General features: G+C 37.3%; 1 protein-coding gene across 6 annotated transcripts in view; it reads right to left on the bottom strand.

Annotated features, from left to right (window-relative positions):
* The window catches only part of foxp1b (forkhead box P1b), a 409,787-nt gene that overhangs the window by 306,786 nt on the left and 85,306 nt on the right, over positions 1-17,695 (bottom strand). For all 6 annotated transcript variants that reach the window (XR_007439200.1, XM_049479473.1, XM_049479470.1 and 3 more), the window contains one exon: positions 6,768-6,817. The gene's annotated coding sequence lies outside the window, so the exon portion shown is untranslated. The remainder of the gene's footprint in view (positions 1-6,767; positions 6,818-17,695) is intronic.

Raw genomic sequence — 17,695 nt, 5'->3', positions numbered from 1 at the left:
CAGAGCCTCTACATTAGTCTGGACTCACGCTGACCATGAAAACCACTTCCAATACAGCGAGATGATGGATATGATCTCACTTTAATGGACGCAAACATGCTGGCGAACATTTCTTGTCTTTAAGATGTTTAAATCTGTTGTTTTTTTTAAAGGGCTCTGAAGCTCCAAACACTAAATTCCTGTTTTTCCTCATTACAGCGATGCACAAACGCTCATATTTCCCACCAGAAGCTCCAAAGGGCCACAAATAATTACATATTTAGGATTAATTCACGTTCAACAGGGAGGATTATTGTATTACAACTCGTCTCGACTCATGAAAGTTAGGAGGAACGTTATGAACGTTCAAAAACACACGTTTTTCTCTTTTTTCCTCTCTTTTTTTCTCTTTTTCCTCTCCTCCCTCGCTGTTTATCATGTTTAATTCATGTCTTCAACAGAGGATTCGAGCTGAAAGTCGCCGTATTGACTTTCAAATCAGTGATCTTTGAACCAGCGCAAAATTGTGTAGTTGGAAAAATGACAAAAGATTGATTTCCATAAGTTTCATAAGCACAACTGGCTATGTAAATACGCTTGATTTCTTTACGGGGGCGGGGGAAAAAGTGGCCAAGCAGCTTATTTGCATGATCAAATGACACCATTTACATTCATGTTTTCCATTTACTATCAATCTGTTAGGTACACAGCTCCACCACGACTGGTGGAGTCGCCTCTTTTCTTTTTGATTTTTTTTGTGCTTTTTTTTGTTCCTTTTTTTGGAATAAAATTGTATTTTTAGTTTATTTTTTCTTTAAAAAAAAAACAAAAAACAAAGTACAGACTCTCCAGGGATGTTCTGAGAACACTACCGCAGCCCAGTGTGATACAACGAGCCCATCTTTAAAGAGTACTTACTGCACAAAGAAGCTAAAACAGAGTAAAACAGTATAATGAACACTTTACATGAGGGCCGGCGGAATAACATGCTGGATATAAAGAGCAGAAGCGGTGTGAGTCTAGCGTTTTCAGTGGGAAGATTACACACCGAGAGGCTTCTCTTTCACTCTTACAGTGCTCTGCAGTGATATCTGTAACCCCAAACCTTTAATTACTCACACCACTCGCTCATTCCTCAACTAGACTGCGGTGATGCTGATTCTACATCCAGCTCTGAGACGCTGTGACTCAACAGGAGAGAAAGAGAGAGCAGTGTGCCTCCTTTCACATGAGTTCGGCTCAAATTCACAAGCATCACCATCACTCTTCATCATCATCATCACTCTCTTTATCTTTATTCTGAATATACAGTAGCTTACGAAAGTATTCATAAAAGTAGTCATTGGTCTCATCTGACCACAGCACCTTCTTCCACATGTTTGCTGTACAAACATAAAGGTCAGATTTGTGGAGAGCAGGACTTTTAGTTGTCCTGTGAACAGATTCTCCTGATACACCGTAGCTGTGGATCTCTGCAGCTCCTCCAGTGTGACCATGGGCCTCTTGGCTGCTGCTTCTCTGAACAGTGCTCTACTTGCTGGATCTGTCAGTTTGGGTGGATTATGGTCATGTCTTGGTAGGTTTGCATGTGTAGAATACTTGTTCCTTCATTTTTTGGGATAATGGATTGTGGAAAAGTGCTCCATGAGATGATTAAAGCTTGGGATGTGTTTTTGTAATCTAACCCTGCCTTAAAATTCTTCTCCACAGATGTTTTCTCTGACCTGTCTGCTGTTCGTTCACTATTGTTCACTAACAAACCACTTAGGGAACAGCTGTATTTATACGGAGACTAAATTACACACAATTTTGAAAAGCAATGTATCATTTTAATTTCACTTCACAATTATGTGCTACTTTGTGTTGGTGTATCACTTAAAATCAAGAGGTATGAATACTTTTGCAAGCCACTGTAACTGTATTATTAGTAATTTACTCACGACCGGCAGCTTCAACTCGGCCCAAGTCTGGTCATTTGTGAATTAAGCCACAATCTGTAAGTTTGGGATTTAAAACATTGAAACTACACATTAAGTTATGGTAATATAGAGCTAATCGTTACTTTGAACCGTGCGTCCACACCGAACGCGGCGCAGCGACAAAGCAGCCGGAAGTCATTCATTTTCAATGAGAGCGAGCGACACTGGGCGACGGGCAGCGACGCGGCGCGGCGCGATGCGAAGCGGGCGGTTTGAGCGACGCGAGAGAGTTGACCAGAACTTAACTTTATGCAAATGAGCAGCGAAGGGCGGCGGCGACTACCAATCAGAAACAGATTCTCATATGTTCGGCCTGAAATCGCTGCTGTGATTTTCGGTTCCTACTGAAGATTTATTCCGCCAGCAAAACGGAGAGAACAGAACTGAACTGAGCTGATCTGAGGTAAAATACTCCACTACACCAGCAGCTACCCCACTATACTACTATCCTTACAGAATTACCTTATTTAATAGAAAACTATATATTAAAACTGAGGAAATTATTGATGAATTAACAGAACGATTTATGACAACTAAGGGAATATATTTTTTTAATTAACAGAACCTTTTATTGAAACAAAGGGAATTATTTATTAAAGTTAACATAATGATTTATTACAACTGAAGAAAGTATTTAATACATTTAACGTAACAATTTGTTCAAACTGAGGTATGGAATTTGGACCGATTTAGGTAAAACTGAGGGAATTATTTATTAAATTAAGAGAAAGACTGTTTATTAAATCAAGAGGATGATTTACTATATTAATAATAATAAGTAAACATATGAATTACAAGAAATTATTTATTACATTAAGTTAACAATATTTGAAATTATGGACAAATTAAGAGAATGATTTACTACATTAAGGAAAATAATGTATTATATTTAAGTAAACCCATTTATTGTAATATGAAATAATTATGTTAAATAATTGTACTTAAAAATAGTTATAAAAGTTTTTAATGTTTAGGAATTGTGTAGAGAGGCTGAACCCTTGTTTCTGTATGTGCCGTATTTGGAAAACGCCCACCAGCGACAGCTCGTTCTGAGTGAGACACGCCCCCAAGTGACTCATCGCCTGTTGGACGGTGTGAACGTACAGTAAGAAGGAAAATAATGAAATGTGTGTGTTTCTTTGGTTGCTTGTGCTGCAATCTTACCAGTAATTCTCATACCCTTTGGTTTAAAGTGTGCAAAATCTGAAAAATCTCTGTGTGAAGGGCTAACAAGCCCCTATCCCTTCTCCTAATCTACCCCTCCAGCCTAACAAGAATCGGGTAAGTGGAAGGACCAAGGGATAAAATGGGATTGGGCCTTAGTATGTAATTATTATACAATTACAAAATGTCTTATATGATTAGAGGTGCTGAAAACATGGATAATAGGTGTAGAAACAATTAAAGAGGTGGTCATAATGTTTAATGTATTTAATAATAAGGGTTATTTAAGTGTTATTTTGAATCAATGAAATAATGAATGAATAAATGAGCCCTTGAGTCACCTCTCAGTGATTGTGTATTTGTGTGTGTATGTGTGTGTGTTTGTGTGTGTGTATAAGACTGAAGGTCATGTACAGTAAGAGTGTTTACAGTACACAAGAGGTTTTATAGCGAGTGGTGTGGTGAAGTCTCTTCTCAGGGTCACTCTTTGTTTATTGCATGTTTACACACCACACAGGACACGCGCCGCCGAGACACGGGTCAAGCGTTAGCCAGCTTACAGGACGCTAATAAAAACAACAAATCTAGGTATTCAGATTCTGAGCCCAGAGAGGAAAGATACACAGGGGAGGGGAGGGGTGCGGCATGAGGGCTAAAAGTAGAAGAAAAACTCCCGAAATGTTTATATCGTACATATTTAACGCCAATTTTGACTTTTGCATCGAGCCCACGGTGTAGCGGACGGGGACCGCTATCACGCCTTTACACACACACACTTCCTGTCTACCCGCCTGCCTGCTTATTAATACCAATAATTCTGTTTTCTTAACTGTAAAAGATGCTTTTTTGCATACAAGACAATATAGAATACTTTCAAGACAATATAGAAAAATGAAGCTGTTTAACAGAACATTTTGCTCTTTAGAAAGCTAAATACGCCATTTAACCAGTACCCCAGTACTCTACGTGAATATAATAATTTATTTAATACACTAAAGTTTTTAATGCTATTTTTATTAACAGTTTAAACTGCAGAGCCATGCAGTTATAATCAAATATATTTATAATCAAATGTCATTGCACATAGCACTTTGCTCTGTAAATTATTTAATTATTTAATTACCATTATCAACATCTACTGCACTGCTCCGTTTACAGATAAATCTTTACCTTGAATAGTAAGTTTTTTATAGCCTTAAATATTTTCTATTCTTTTGTGTTTTAATTTATGTTTGAATATGTTTTTTTTTATTGTATTGTGTTGTTGCTGCTGGATGCCTAAATTTCCTTTGGGATAAATAAAGTATCTATCTACCTATCTTCCTATCTACCTATCTATCTATCTATCTCGTCGCAGATGCATGAACACAGAAGTATTAACATGGGCAGCTGCATAGGGTGCTCGCACAGGCTACGCCACAGACAACGTGTGTTGGCTCAACGCAGAAGAATAAACCAGCCTTCACACACAAAGACCCAGTCTACCCATCTACCCACCTGCCTGCTGATTAATACCACTAATTCTGATTTCTTAAATGGAAAAGTTGCTTTTTGCATACAAATTTGCTTTCTAGACATAGCAAATATGGGCCGAGATTTCCCTTCACTTTCCTTGGGCTCTGTTGGGTTGGGCTCAAGAAAATGGTCTGTGATGTAGGCCTACGTTTTTAATTTTTTATTTATTTTTTATTTTATATAAAGCTATGGAGTGAGTGATTATTGTAATACAGCAAAGTAACAAATAAAATGAATGTATGCAATATACAATTTAATATAATTTAGTGTAAAAATGTTTTAACAGGTTTAAACTGCATTGTGATGCAGAGTCGCAGACGCATGAACACAGAAGTATAAATGATGGCAGCTGCATAGGGCGCTCGCACAGGATAAACCATAGACAATAATCTGTTGGCTCAACGCAGAAAAATAAACCAGCCTTCTCACACAAAGACCCCATCTACCCATCTACCCACCTGCCTGCTGAATAACACCACTAATTCTGATTTGTTAAATGAAAAAGTTGCTTTTTGCATACAACTTTGCTTTCTCGACAATATAGAATTTATGAAGCTTTTAACCTGAACATTTTGCTTTTTGGAAGGATAAATACACCGTTTAACCAGTACCCTACTAGAGAGTTTGGATTCTCTACCTGAGCCCAACCCAATGCACAACCCCAACTTGAAATTTTCCTCTAATTTCCTTGGCCTCTATTGATCAGGCTCAAAAAATGGTCTGATGTAGGCTTACGTTTTTCAATGCTATTTTTATTGTATATAAAGCTATGGGGTGATAATTGCAATATAGCAAAGTAACAAATAAAATGAATGTATGCAATATACAATTTAATATAATTTAATGTAAAAATGTTTTAACAGGTCGCAGCTGCATGAACACAAAAACATAAATGATGGCAGCTGCATAGGGCGCTCGCACAGGATAAACCATAGACAACGTGTTAGCTCAACGCAGAAGAATAAACCAGTCTTCTCACACAAACACTCAGTCTAGCCATCTACCCACCTGCCTGCTGATTAATACCACTAATTCTGATTTCTAAAATTGAAAAATGTTAAAAAACTTAGACATAACAGACATTATGAACCTATTTACCAGAACATTTTGCTCTTTAGAAGGATAAATGCTGTGGTTAACCAATACCCAACGTATAGAAGCTAGAATTTAGATTCTCTGCCAGAGCCCGACCGAATGCATTACCCCAACTCGGGCCAAGATTTCCCTTCATTTTCTTCAGGCTCTGTTGGGTCAGGCTCAAAAAAATTGATCTATAATATAGGTCTACGTTTTTGATGCTATTTAAATGCATGGAGAAGTATAAACATGGGCAGCTGCATAGGGCGCTCGCACAGGTTACACCGTAGACAACCTACTTATTACCACCACAATTCTGCTTTCTTAAATGGAAAATTTGTGTTTTTACAAACAATTTTTTGCTTTCTAGGCAGAAAATATGAATCTGTTTACCAGAACATTTTGCTCCTTGCAAAGAAAAGACGCTGTTTAACCACAATTTGAACTTTTTGGAAATGAAAAGCTGCTGGGTTTATCACAAAATCTGGTTTCAGTGGGCAAAGTTGCCTGATTTACCACAAATGAAACATTTCGTTCTGTGGAAACATGCTCTTTTAACCACACATTCAGCATTTTTAAAAGGTGACAGCTCCTATTTTACCACAAATGTAGTATGCAATCGTGGGACTTTGTTCTTTTTAACACAAAAACAACATTTTTGTGGGAAACGTTGCTCTTTAATCTGTGCAGTGTGTCAAGGAAATGACTGAGTCCAATGTGTTTGGGTTTTACTCTTCAACAAAAGCTCTAATGTATGGGAAACACTGGGGAACACTTCTATACGTTGAATTTAATATAACGTTTTTGCATGATGCCATAGTTGAACCACTTTCGGTTCAATTAAGAACCATATTGTCAATAGAGATGAGTGTATAGAACCATTTTTGTTACGTTCTTAACTATAATTGTATTAAATCTCTTATCAAACACAGATCTTTATGGAAATGTAAAATTTTAAAGTTTCTGTTATGGCATCAGCCAAAGTACCATTTATTATTCTTATTTTTAAGACTAGAGCTTTTTTACACAAACAGATAAAAGCTCGACACTTACGTTTCTCTGTCCTCAGCATCCCAAACCACTGTGCTACCAGGTTCTCCTGCCTGTAGAAGAGACAGAACAAAAGAAGAAGAAGAATAAAAGGTAAGAAAGAAAAAACTAAAATCAAAGTGGGTCTTCATCATCCTAAAACAACCCTCCTCTCCACAGGCAGCACAACATTTTACACTAAACGCTGTGCGCTAATTATCCACCTATTGTGAGAGCTTTATCTCAGACAATCAAATCGACTTTTCTTCTAGAAAGATCTGCTTTGGGGAGAACGAGAGACTCTGAGAATGAGAGAAAAAGAAAGAGAGAGAGAGAGAAGGAGAGAAAGAAAGAAAGAAAGAAAGAAAGAAAGAGAGAGGTCACTTTGAAGCAGTTGTTCATTAATGCAACATTAACCCGGTTCCTTGGAGCGTCTTGCCTCGCTCCTTGTTTAAAATATCTCGCGCTACATATTTAGCATCTTGGAAGGGGGCAAAATTCCCTTGATTAAACAAATAATAGCACATTCAAGAAAACTGTAATTGAGTTCAAATTGAATCGCGCGAGCGCTCTAATTGCATTTAAACACTCTTCGTCCCTAACCCTAGATTCGCGCCTTCTTAATTACTGGGCCTCTCGCCACCGGTCCCTCCGGTGCAGAAATGGGAAAATAAAAATAGTGTAAGTTTTACGGCACGTCGTTAAAGTGACCTATAAACTTTTTTTTTATTCAATATAAATGAAACCCCAGCAGAGGAATGCTGAATGCTGGGAAGGAGGGATTGTGGAGCGTATTGAAGGATTTCGCACTAACCTCTGTTCTACTAAATCACGGACCATCAGGGAGAATGGAGTACTTATAGTAATGGGTCAGTATCTGCACTTATTAGATTTTATATATATTAGGGGTGGGACAATATATCGATATTGTGATGTATTGTACTGCATAACGTTTATTTTTTATTTATTTTTTTAATAAACAAAATACAAAATGTACTGCATGCATATAAACTGCAAACAATCAATTGAAAGTAAATAGTAGTAGAGTAATTATTTTTATTTATGTATTAAATATTATATATATTATATTTACTTCAAATTGTCTTCCATTTTTTCCCCCAAATTAGCTAGGCCAATTGTCCTACTTATTCAGCTGCTGTGCATGTGCGTGTGTGTGTGTGTGTGCTGTCCTTTAGCTGCTCTTTAAAGAAATAACAGCAGAGGTTGTCCTTTTTGCCCACAAATTCAAAGCTTTTCTAGTGAAATAAAAGTTGCAATATATTCCAAATATTCTGTTTTTGGTGGAAACATTGTAACTCACACCACACATTCCACTGTTATTGTGGAAAAAGTTGGAATGCATAAAATAAAGTTCATATTTTAGTGTAAAAGTTGATCTTTTTAACAAAAAATCTGATTTTTAGGCGACAGGTTTTGATTTCGTTAATTTTTTCCCATTTTTCTTACAATTTAGGTAATCTGTCCCACCCATTCAGCTGCTTCACCAGTGATGCTTCAACACAAGAAGGGATAAGAAAACTAGCACACGCCTCCTCCGATACATGTGAAGTCAGACTCTGCCTCTGTTTTTTGAGCTGCTGCTGATACTGTAGCGTTACTGAGTAGCATCACAGCACTAACGCTCGGAGGAAAGCGAAGCAGCGACTCGGTTCTGATACATCAGCTCACAGACGCAGCCTTGTGCTGATCCACATCACCCTAGGAGTGATGAGGGGAAAGAGAGAGTGCCATCTACTGTACTGTACCCACCCAGAGAGAACAAGACCAACTGTGCTCTCTCAGGGTAGCGGCAGCTGATGGCAAGCTGCATGACCAGGATTCAATCCTAAACTTTTAAGATTATTACTATTATAACATCATTGAGTTTTTTGTTGTTGTGCTTTGTGTTGCAATACAATGTGATTTCTTTTCATGTCGGCTACTACTCTTTCATGTTATGAACAGGTGGGACGTGAGTTGAAAAAAGATGTTTGAGAACCCCTGATCTATTTTTTATAAAATCACTAAAATAACCTATTATAATATTTTTAAAGGGGACATGAAACATTAAAGTTTGTACAAGTTTTCTAAGGTATTAAATATAATGGAATTTATTTGGGGGGGATTTTTTTTATATAAAATGTTTACACACTAAATTATAATATATTTATGTTTGTTACGTTTGAGCTAGGGCGCCGCCATGTTGCCCGTGCAGCACTGGTGACGTCACGAGGTTGGTTGGTTTAAGATCCCAGGCATATAGCTAGAGGAAAAGAGCTTATTGTTTGTGGAGATTATGGATGAAGACAAAGCTGAACTAGGCTAACATGGAGCATTTACTCAGAGATCTTTCCTGTATAAACCTGAGCAGGACTTTTCAGATGCTTTTCTGAGAGAGAGACGTTTTGGGAGTGTTTATTCTCTCTTTACATGGAGCCGTGCAGAAACCCTGCAGCCCGTCAACAGCAGGTACCACCATCCAGTTAACCAGCTAGTTTATATACATTTATCTATTTAACATGCAAAGTCCAGAGTTCATTAAGACTGAATGAAACGAACATGATTTAAGTGGATATTGAAACATCCAGGCGCTGTTTGGTTGATAAACTGCTCAGTTTAGAAGTTAGAAAGCTTACTGGGTACTTAGCTTCATCTAGTTAGTGTTAGCTAGTTAGCTAGCGTTGGCTAGCTAGAATAAGATAGCTAGCTTAGTATCTAACGCTAGCTATGTTATCTTTAAATTGTCATTTTATCTAGATTTTCGGTAACGGTACCTCTCGCTGCTCTGCTGGGTGGGCGTGTTGTTTGGCTGGTGCGGCTCACAGCTGCTGCTCTCATAGTAACGTTACCCTCAGTCGGACGGTCTGTACATCCCAGCTGATCAGAGGAAAAATAAAAAACGGAGGAAAAAAGCCTCGGACTTCAGCTTATTTATCCGGCGCTAATGCTCCTGACTCAAACCCCTCTCCTTCACATAGTCCTGATCTAGAAAGTGTTCGCCACTAACCCCTAGCGTTGCAGCTAACCGGAGGATTCTCGCGCTTCAGCGCCGCGAGCCCCCGCTGAAGGTATGAAAGTGAAAGTGAATATTTCTCATTCCTCACCCTATTAAATTTCACTACTCCCAGTATTACTACACACAGGGGCAATACAAAAGTGCCCCCCCCCCCCGCTCTGCATTGAGTTTTGGTTTGGATTTTATTATCTATTGAGGATCTAAATTACGGTATTCTCATAGATTATAGTAGTGAGGCGTTCGGGAACCAACCTCGTGACGTCACTTTCAGCGCTGGGACAAGATGGCGCTGCCCTTACTTAAAAAAATGACATTTAGATTGCTTATTATTTTAATTCCGCTTCACTGACAACTGTTAAACTTATGAAATTTGTTAGAGTGAAAATACATCTTGTGAATTAAACGAAATACTTGAAGTGTTTCATGTCCCCTTTAAGAGTGTTTATCTAATATTTTCTAGTGTGTGTAGAGCATTAACAATGTCTGGTACTGATAATGGATTATCAGTTCTGAAACCCAACTCTTCTCCTGTATAAATGATTCCTCATCCAGGGCTGATTATTGACTCATTTGTGGGAGGAGCTCATTGTTGCTGGTTTGTTTTCACACACAAGAACACAATCTGAAACTAATGTCAATACACAGTTTTAGTCACCGACAGTTTTACGTTGATCACTCACAAAAAAACTCTGCTTTCAGGCAAATCTGTAGTGTAGTGTGAACTACTGAAAGATCGTCGACGGGTCGCAGACACCTGGCAAATATTTGGCATGCCAGATATCTGACCCAGTCAGCGACTGGGAGTCAGGAGCAGTGACTACAAACTGCCAATGAAAATCACAGAGAAAGAAAGAACCACAGATCAAAAACATGATTGCCGTCACTCATCCCTCTGACTCTCAGATCAGCGTTGGCGCTGGTGTTTTGTGGTTTAGAGAGACGGGACGACAGAAATGTGTTTCCTAAAGGACGGAGGTGGAAAAAGCACATCCTGGCGGCTCGGCCGGCGCTGCTGCTGCTGCTGCTGCTGCTGCTGCTGGTGGTGGTGGAGTCGTTCTTGCCGATGCAGCAAAAGCTCCCGGAGAGAACAGCAGCAGCGCCGGCCAACTCAAACAGAGCTTTCAGAGGGCACGAGTGTGTGTGTGTGTGTGTGTGTACTTTGTGAGGACTGAGTGTCTGTATGATGTATGATGGTACTGAAGGACTGAAGTCCTTTTTCTGCTATTTAAAGAAATTAAAATCAGTTAGTTTTTGTGGAAAAAACTTGCTCTTTTTAACACAAAAGCTGAAACTTTTTTTTGAGGTAGCACAAATTCCCACAAAAGATTTTTTAGTAAAAAAAAAAAAAAAAGCTGCAATATATTCCATTAATTCTGTTTGTGGTGGAAAATATTGTAATTTATACCATGCATTCTACAGAAATTCATATTTTGGTGTAAAAAGCTGCTTTTCTTAACAATAATCCAGCTATTTTTAGGGCTGTATTTTAGGTTGTAAAATGTTTTTTTCATAGTGGCAAATATTGTTGTTTCACCATAAATGCAGCACTTTTTATTCTATTTTTATTTATTTTTTTCATCATAAAACCTTTTTTTTTTCTAAGGGATATATTTTTATATATTTATAAAAAAGAAATAAAAAAATCAAATTTAGAGGAAAACTGATGTTTTGCCATAAACTATGCATTTTAAGAAAATCCACCTTTTTCTTTTAAAACCACCAATGTGTTTTTTTTTTTTTTGTTTGTTTTTTGTCTAAATTAAGAATTATTAACAGTCCTTACTATAATTGCAGTACCACTAATTGTGTGTGTTCTTCCTTTTTTTTATGAGGACTCAGTGTCCTAATTTTCCTAATTTTAAATTCCCTTCGGGATAAATAAAGTATCTATCTATCTATCTATCTATCTATCTATCTATCTATCTATCTATCTATCTATCTATCTATCTATCTATCTAGTGTCTTTATGATGTATGATGGTACTGAAGGACTGATGTTCTTTAGGTGCTCTTTAAAGGAAATAAAGAAATAAAACTACTTGGTTTACTGCAAATTAGCTTCATTTTTTATTTTTGTTTTTTAATACAAACTTTTCAGTTGCTCTTCTTTTAAAACAACAGCTGATACATTTTTGGGGGTGAGGCAGAAGTTGCCCTTTTTCTCATAAATTCTGTTTTTATTAGTGAAAAGTTGGGATGTTCGATAGAATCTTTAGCTTTTTATGTAGTAAAAAGTCCAATGTATAACTTGAATACTGATTTTTGGGGAAGAAGTTGCTGTTGCTAACCAATAACGCAGCTATTTTTGGTAGTTTTGGTCTTATATACCATAAACCTCTCAAAAAACAACAAGAAATCTTAAAAGTAAGAAATATTAATAGTCCTCACTAGTATAGTAATACTAGTACAAGTGTGTGTGTGTTTATAGGGTTTCCTGAGGGCTCTCTGCTGCTGTATTTCTCTGAATAAAGGTAACGGAGGAAAGACAGCGGTGACTACTCAATATACTACTGCATCAAAATATACATTAAAGTTTTATTCAGTATAAATATATCAAACATTCAGTAGAAACAAAAAAAATCTATAAATGTTTTTTTCTACTTTGTAAACTTGCTAAATCATTTACCAAGATTCTGATAACAAAATAGCATATTTACTGCTTATATATATTAAAAAACATAACATATATATAATTAAAACATATTACTAAACATATTATTAAAATGACATTACCATTTTACGACAATTTAATGATTTTATAATGACTGAGTAATGTATAAATACATTTATACCCTTACTTAAATAAAATTCACTGTATACCTGTAACTCTACCTCTCCACAACTTTACAACTGATGCTCTTAAAATTTAACATTAAGAGGGCAAAAAGTATGTTTGATAGGTAATCATATATTATTGATGGCACCCCCCCCCCCCCCCCCATTCTCGCTGTATTGGCTTCTATATTAAATACTATTAACAGTCCTCACTAGTATAGTAACACTAGTACGAGTGTGTGTGTGTTCACTGGGTTTCCTGAGGGCTTTATTTCTCTGAATAAAGGTAACGGAGGAACGAGTATATAGTTATATAAGTATATAGTTTATAGAATAAAACAACAATGTTCCTTTTCCTCACAAATATATTTATAAATAGCAAAATCAGAGAAACTAGTGGTCTCATTTTTTTCCAGAGCTGTATATAAACTCCTAACGTATTAATAAACATTATTAATAAATTTAGATTTATAATTTGTATAATGCTGATTATAGAATAGCAAACAAATTAATTTCCATTTAAAGGACATTTTTTTTTATTAACCATAGACTGGCAAACTCTTGCTCTTTCTTCCTTTCCTGGAGCAGTCCTGATGAGTGCCAGTTTTATCATCATTCCATTTTAACTTTTGTTTTTTGTGACTGCCATTAAGAATACTTTCAAAGTTCTTGAAATGCTACTACGCAAAATACTACTGCATCAAAATAAACAGTAAAGTTTTATTTAGTATAAATATAAACACTTCAAACATTCAGTAGAAACGAAAAAATCTATAAATGTTTGTCTACTTAGTAAATCACTTACCAAGACTCTGACAACAAAAACATATTTAGTGCTTATATATAAACTCTAAACCTATTACTAAACGCATTATTAATACAATTATATTACAATTTCAACACAATTTAATGATTTATAACTGATATAATGAGGATAGAATAGCATAAATACATTCATATCCTTTTAAAGACAACATTATTAATCATAGATTGGGAAACTCTTGCTCTTTCTTCCTTTACTGGGGTGGTCCTGATGAGTGCCAGTTCCATCATTTCATTTTTTTTTTTGTTGTACTTTTCTCAAATTTCACTGCTGTAGATAATCATGTACTTATATATAATATCGGTACCACTTTAAAATAAGACTACCTTTATAAAGGGTCTATAAATGGTTTACAATTAGTTTATGAATGTTTACTAATTTGAACATTACTCACTGTATACCTGTAACTCTACCACTTCACTACTTTACAACTGATGCTCTCAAACTTCAAGTTTAACATTTAGAGGGCAAAAAGTATGTATAAAACGTAATCATTTAATATATATATATATATATTTTTTGGATGGACCCAATACTAATTACTATTAACAGTCCTCAGTAGTATAGTAATGCTAGTACGAGTGTGTGTGTGTTTATAGGGTTTCCTGAGGGCTCTCTGCTGCGCTATTTCTCTGAATAAAGGTAACGGAGGAAAGACAGCGGCGACTACTCAATATACTACTGCATCAAAATATACATTAAAGTTAAATAAAGTTTTATTTAGCAGAAATATACCAGTTTCAAACATTTAGTAAAAAAAAAAAAAAAAAAAAATCTATAAATGTTTGTCTACTTACCAAGACTCTGATAACAAAAGCATTTTAGTGCTTATATATAATGCTTATAATGATTTATAACTTTAAAAGGATATGAATGTATTTATGCTATTCTATCCTCATTTTATCAGACAACATTATTAATCATAGATTGGGAAACTCTTGCTCTTTCTTTCCTGGGGTGGTCCTGATGAGTGCCAGTTCCATCTTCATTACCTTTTTTTTTTAGGATACATTTAGGATACTTTTAAAGTTCTTGAAATTCTTTTCAGATTGATTGACCTTCAAAAAGGAAGTATAAAATGTAATCAGTTAATTTATATATATATATATATTTTTTTGTAGGACCCGATACCAAATACTATTAACAGTCCTCAGTAGTATAGTAATGCTAGTAATAGTGTGTGTGTTTTTATCGTGTTTCCTGAGGGCTGTATTTCTCTGAATAAAGGTAACGGAGGAAAGACAGCGGCGCTACAGTAAACCTCCCGACCGTCTTTCACCAGAACATTCCCAATCAAACGCTCACAATCGACTCCACCTAAAAACACCCCGCATTGTTATTTCCACCTGACCTTCCCACCGAACACAAAGGACCCAAAAAGAGGGCAGCCCTGCTTCCTCCTCTCCGCTCCCTCCTCGTTCACCAGGCTGCCAAACAAAATGCCAGGAGAGCGGCGGTGACATTCAGCGGCGCTTTAAAAACACAAGCCGTCTCAAAGTGATTAGAGTCTTTATATTATTGTTGCGAGTCTGACACCAGAGAGGAAACCAGAACAATCAATTCTACAGACTTTTTTTCATTTTTTCATCCCCCTCTTTTCCTCCCCCTTTTCCTGCCTCTCGCTGAATTTAGAAACGCTAATTAGTTTTGCTCTCATAAACCCAACCTGAAAATGGCCAATTAGATAGTGTGAAGTGGGAAACGTGCTGAAGAAACAAGCGCTTACATCGGGAGAGGAAGAGAAAAAGAGAAAAACCTCATCATCCTTCAATTACAGCCTCGCATCCACTTCAACCGGAGGAGAGGGGAGGGAGGGGGGGAGCGCTATTCACACTCGTTTTTCACTCGTTTTTTTTTTACCATTCGCAGTGTTTCCACCAACAAAAGTAGGTTCAGGAACCAAGGACCAGGTTTTCTTGAGGCAAACTGTGATCGTTTCTGTTCACCGCCACTGTGCAGCGCCCTCTGTTGGTGCGTATGGTGTTTCGTTTTGATGGTTCCATTAAAACTAGTGGAAACGTTGTTGGTACTTTTGTTGGCCTTTAGGAGTTTAAAGGGTCTTCGGTTCAATAAAATATTTTTAGATCGTATTTTACGCCGTATCGATAAAGCATCACAAACCGAAAAGAACCAACAAAAGTAGGTTCAGGAACCAGTAACCAGGTTCTTCACGGCAAACTGTGATTGTTTCTGTTCACCGCCACTGTGCAGCGCCCTCTGTTGATGCGTATGATATTTCGTTGTGATGGTTCCACTAAAACTGGTGGAAATGCAGGTTGGTTCGCCAAAAAGCACCACATTTCTTATAAGCCCAAATGGAACTAGAACTGAGTCAAGAACCAGAGATCTTCTGGTCGAAAAGCGCCGAACTTGTAGCTCAACTGAGCCCTTCCTTCTTTCTCAGCTTTCGTATAGTTTTCTTTTGTAAGGCTTTATCGATACGGCGTCAAATAAAATGTAATAATATTTTATTGATCCAAAGACCCTCTAAACTCCTAAACAAAAGGCCCAAAATCCTATTTCACCCCTTAATTGCCCTACCACTAATCCCTACTCCTCTGTTTTGCAAGCTCATGTTTAGGGATAGCGTGTCCCAATTCTTGTTAGGATGGAGGGGGAGGTTAGGGTAAGTGTTGGGGCTACATCTTTAGCAAGACGGCAGCACAATCGACCTGAAAAAGAAAACCTAAAAATGTAAAACAGAAAAGTATTTTCCTTCCAGTTTCAATGTTTTTTGGCCACTTTCTTCATAACAAGCCTACAAAAATTGTTAGCAGTCCATCTACAATATTGAGGAGGGGGGGGGGGGGGCTATTCACACTCATTTTTTTTAACCATTCGACGTGTTTCCACCAACAAAAGTAGGTTCAGGAACCAGGAATCAGGTTCTTTGACACAAACTGTGATCGCTTCTGTTCACCGCCACTATGCAGCGCCCTCTGTTGATGCATATGGTGTTTTGTTTTCACGGTTCCACTAAAACTGGTGGAAATGCAGGTTGGTTCGCCAAAAAGCACCACAGTTCTTATAAACCCAAACGAACTAGAACTGAGTCAAGAACCAGAGATCTTCTGGTCAAAAAACGCTGAACTTGTAGCTAAACTGAGCCCTTCCTTCTTTCTCAGCTTTCGTATAGTTTTCATTTGTGATGCTTTATCAATACGGCGTCAAATATAATGTATAAATATTTTATTGAACCAAAGACCTTCTAACCTCCTAAAGGCTTAAAAATCCTATTTCACCCCCTAATTGCCCTACCACTTAGCCCTACCCCTCTGTTTTGCAAGTTCATGTTTAGGAATAGGGTGTCCCAATTCTTGTTAGGATGGAGGAGGAGGTTAGGGTAAGTCTTTAGCAAGTGTTTGTGCTGCCATCTTTAGCAAGATGGCAGCACAAGCAACCTTGTGAAAACCTGAAAATGTAAAACAAAAAGTTGTATTTCAATATTTCAATTTCAATGTTTTTTGGCCATTTTCTTCATAAAAAGCCTACAAAATTGCTAGCAGTTTGTCTACAATATTGAGGAGGAGGGGGGGGACGTGCTATTCACACTCGTTTTTTTACTCGTTCTTCACTGTCGACGTGCGTGCATACGTTCCTCCCGTGTTTAAAGACGAACAATGAAGACCTCGTGACAGCGGCTCGCTGTAAACGAAGCGGGATCATAAAACTACATCTGTACTCGACGCCGCTGAATTCTCCCGGGTACGAGGAGGTCAGCGGTGCTAACTGAGCCACCTGGATAACCAAAGCAGCAGCAGCTGGGTCTTAGCCTGATCTAACAAGGTCCTAACCAGCACTTCCACACTGCACTTTCCCAGCTCACTAAACACACAATCGCTTTCAAGGGTAACCTTTTCTTCAGAAGGTGCAATCCTATGTGCAATCCCAAGTTTCAAGCTTCAAACTCAATCGTTTATTTTACTAACGATGTGGAACTGGAATCAATCTGAATATTGAACCCGATTTTGAACCAGTTTGCTGCATTTCCACCAACAAAAGTAGGTTCTTCAGCGCGAACCAGGACTGTTTTTGTTCGACGCCCTCTGTTGATGACGTATGATGAGCTGTTAACTTGTGATTTCTGAGGCTGGTAACTCTGATGAACTTATCCTGTTCAGCAGAGGAAACTCTCGCTCTTCCTTTCCCAGGGTGGTCCTGATGAGTGCCAGTTTTATCATTGCATTGTTTTTGATAGTTTTGTGGTGACTGCACTTAAGGATACTTTCAAAGTTCCTGAAATTCTTCTTTTTGTATTGACCGACCTTCATTTTTCCTTAGTCATTTTTCTTTACTTGCTTCTAATTTTATGGATTAGAACATTACTAAAAAAAAAATA

The sequence above is a fragment of the Astyanax mexicanus genome, chromosome 5 (assembly GCF_023375975.1).
Source record: "Astyanax mexicanus isolate ESR-SI-001 chromosome 5, AstMex3_surface, whole genome shotgun sequence".
NCBI lineage: Eukaryota > Metazoa > Chordata > Actinopteri > Characiformes > Acestrorhamphidae > Astyanax > Astyanax mexicanus.
Note: the sequence above shows the minus strand (reverse complement) of the source record. Positions and strands in the feature narration are given on the sequence as shown.